This window comes from Nematolebias whitei, chromosome 2, assembly GCF_014905685.2.
Source record: "Nematolebias whitei isolate Nwh7 chromosome 2, NemWhi1, whole genome shotgun sequence".
In the NCBI taxonomy this organism is placed as follows: Eukaryota; Metazoa; Chordata; class Actinopteri; order Cyprinodontiformes; family Rivulidae; genus Nematolebias; species Nematolebias whitei.
Genome location: NC_056499.1, coordinates 2,051,492 through 2,055,202, shown reverse-complemented (window position 1 = coordinate 2,055,202; position 3,711 = coordinate 2,051,492). Strand labels below are relative to the sequence as shown.

Sequence of the window (3,711 nt, the reverse complement as noted above, 5' to 3'; positions counted from 1 at the left end):
AAAACTGCTAGCAAAGTTTGTGACTTGCTAACTAACTCCACATGTGGTGGTTTACCTTCAAATAATCTGAAGTGATGAAAAATGTCGACTTGTAAGGACAAGCAGTTTGGGATGGAGAACTCTGTGTACTGTTGTATTCCCAGATTTGTGGAGTAAATAGGACTTTGTTTACATCGACGCACACTTCAACATAATGTGATTATAATGTAATGCTCCGTGCCGTAGTTTGCATTAAGTGCCTGTAGGGACGAGCAGAGGCGCCGCGGACAGCCTGGGTCGTGATGAGCTCGCGCTCAACACACTGGCGGCTCTTTTGTTTTTTCTCCTCTGCGCGAGGTGAAGGGGGCGTGTCCGAGTCCAGCTCCGTGGAGCCGGAGCAGAGGCGGGAAATGGCGCCTGCTAACACATCGGTGTGTCATTTCCACGGCCCTTGAGCAGCGAACACTCGGGAGCCGATCGTGGAGAACAAGCAGTGCCCGTGTTGTCATGGTTTATCTGCCTGGATTCTTTTACAGCGGGCCACACTAAGGTAGGTCGGCAGTGTTGTCCAGCGCTGCTCCAGCTTCCTTTATTCGCAGTTAGCGAAGCTACGGAAGGTGAGACGCATCCGTTAGCCCGAGGCTAAGCTAGCTAAGCTAAGCTAGCACGCGGCTAAAGCACGGCCTACCTTGGCTAAATTCATCCATTGTTTTAATTTGGCATTTCGTGCGAAACCTTTGGCTCAATATTTACCTTGTAATAATAACCAGACGCCGCATAAATGTTAATACTTTATTATTTTTTAATGACATTTAAATTAGCGTGCGTCGAAGCTAACTTTCCTCTGGCATTCCTCAGCAGAGCTGTACTCGTTTATAACGATAATGTTGCCTTTCCTCCTGGTTAATTCTTTAAAATATATCCACCTGGATATATTTATATACCTCATTACGTCCTTTGGCATTTATTTTTAAATATTTTAGGTCTTTCAACTGAAACGCATCCCTGTTCGTTTATATAAAAAAGCTTTTCAGTAATTAATGAGCCTTCACGCTGCACCGTACCTGGATATATATTATAATCTTGTTTATTAGACATTTTCACGTAATTTCACTCGGATTACGGTGACGGTAAAACAACCAGTAGGTGTTTGCGTGTTGAAATGCTAACCTTCACAGCTGGAAGCTATCACGCAACTTTTAAACGCAGTTAAACGCGTTTTTTCCACCTAGCTCTGCGGTCAGTGTTGCGTTTGGACCCCAGCTCGGCCTCCTGTGAGCTGGCCTCGTACCTGGACTGGGCCTCGTACCTGGACTGGGCCTCGTACCTGGACTGGGCCGTTCTGGTCCATGTTCACAACTCGTTTGTTGCTGCGGTTGAATGAGCGAGCTGTTCCTGAGCTTCTACTTTAACTGTGCGCGTCGACATCCAAGGCCTCGCCACTTCTGAGCCTTTACATGTTCCTATTTCCCGCTCACTTGCACGCTCCTAGCGATGTGCACGATCCCGGTTAGTGGCTGATTTCCTGCCAAGGCTTCCAGTTCTTGTGCTGCTGTCATTAGTGTCACCTCCACACATGGCACTTTACACAACATTTAAAGGATCAAGTGCATAAATTAAAGCTGTGCCAACAATAAACCGTCTGTTTGTGTACCAGTAACCCACTAAATCAATATTTACACTCGTGTGTTTCTGCTTAATCAAATCCAAAAGACATCAAAAGTTATGAAATAAGCTTAAAGCATCTTTTAATATTGACTCATGAATACTCAACTGCAGCTAAAATGCCTCTACTTGATTATTTCAAAGGACATGTTGAAACTGAAAGAGGTGTGCTGCTTTTAAAATTGCAATATCTGTCAAAGTAAAAAGCAAAATGATACGCAGGAGATCTGTATTACTAGAAAATTCACCTTAGATGTCAAAAATGTTGTTCTCTACAAACAACGCACCTCAAAGTGTGTTTAAGTCATCAACAAGGGAGACGGCCGTCAGCAAATATTCAGCAATTTAGACATAATTATTCATGTAAAGCTGCACTGAAGTAAGAATCTTTGAATTGGAGATAACTTGAATGAATCTCGATGCCTGAGGACGTTGTGTTTTATACTATACAAATAGATGTTATTTAATGTCACCATTAAAATGAATGTAATTGTGCTGAGTCTCATAAATAACACATTATCACTGTGATCAATCAGCAGCAAATTGGTTATTTATTGGTTATTTACTGCTATTTATTAGACTGAGTTGGCCGTGGCTCCTCGGCCCGATGAAGTCCTCTGGACAAAATATGAAACGTTTCAACAAAGAATCCGTCCAGAGGACCAGACTCAACTTCTTTAAACCTTACACGCTGTTTTTTCAACAGTGAATTTAAAGTGGAAGTATCTCCTAAAATGTAACAAAAATAATAAATATAAAAGTAACAGAACTGAACACTAAACCGAGCATGTTTCTCAAAGTATTCAAAATATTAACAGGGTAAAGGATCAATGAAAACTTCAGGCTCGAAGCTCCTCCCCTCAAACTGCACCTACTTCCTATTCAAGGTTTTTCACTGTTCACCAATAAAAGAAACAGAAAAATACCAGTACTACTGTAATATGACTTAAGGAAACTAATGTTTTTTTTTTGTCTGTGTATGAAAAAAGTTTTTGTAAAATCGTGTGCGTGCATGTGCACTGTTGGAAAGGCACGTCTATCGAGCAAATACAAAACATGCGTCACATGTCGCTGATCATATAAAATAAATTGACAGTTTATTCTGACTTGACTGTTTATGATGAATTTTAATGGCTGGAAACATGCTCGATGGAAATGTTGTTTAAAGATGATAAATATATATATCGACTTTTGGAACGATCCTGTTAATATCTTTAAAAAAACTTTCACTTTTCAAGTGTTTGATTTAATGCAGGGCCATGCACATCTGGTGGTAAACTACTTGGTAAATATGAGTGTAAATATTGGCCTACCCGTCCCTTTGGTATGCCCCCCCCCCCCCCACACACACACACACACACACACACACACACACTTTCTCTGTGTTTGGTTTGGTCCTCGTGGTCTATGGTGGTCTCACTGGTTTAGTCCTCGTGGTCTGTGGTGGTCTCACTGGTTTGGTCCTCCTGGTCTGTGGTGGTCTCACTGATTTGGTCATCATGGTCTGTGGTGGTCTCACTGGTTTGGTCCTCGTGGTCTGTGGTGGTCTCACTGGTTTGGTCGTCGTGGTCTGTGGTGGTCTCACTGGTTTGGTCCTCGTGGTCTGTGGTGGTCTCACTAGCAGCCTCCTCATCCTCACTGAGCTCGCCTGTATCTGAAGTAATGTTCATCTAAAGTTTTGTTTGCAACAACAACAAAAGAATTCAAGACGACATTAAAAGGCTTTTTACCAGACGTACAAGTAGAGCGTCTTCAAAAATGTATTTAGCTTGTCCATTACAAATCTGACATTTATGTCAAGGTTTTTGAAATGTTGCTTTAGTAATTTTAAAAAAATAACAAGTTTCTTTTTTCCAGTTAAATATTAAACAATAGTTGGACTTTTTTTTAACATCTTTGTTTTACCTCAGGTTTTTACACTTGTATATTTAGGCTTGAACAGATTTTTAAAACTACACGTGGACACATTTTCCAAAGCTGTATAACATGATTTAATCACGATCTGTGCTTCTTTAAACTCATGTAACTTCTGTGTGCATCATATGTAACTTCTGTGTGCGTCATATG

At 41.2% G+C, this 3,711-nt stretch overlaps 1 protein-coding gene across 1 annotated transcript in view; it reads left to right on the top strand.

Annotated features, from left to right (window-relative positions):
- Positions 1–365: 365 nt before the first annotated feature.
- The window catches only part of ctdspl2b (CTD (carboxy-terminal domain, RNA polymerase II, polypeptide A) small phosphatase like 2b), a 12,048-nt gene continuing 8,702 nt past the window's right edge, over positions 366–3,711 (top strand). Inside the window, exon 1 of the mRNA XM_037695413.1 lies at positions 366–529. The gene's annotated coding sequence lies outside the window, so the exon portion shown is untranslated. The remainder of the gene's footprint in view (positions 530–3,711) is intronic.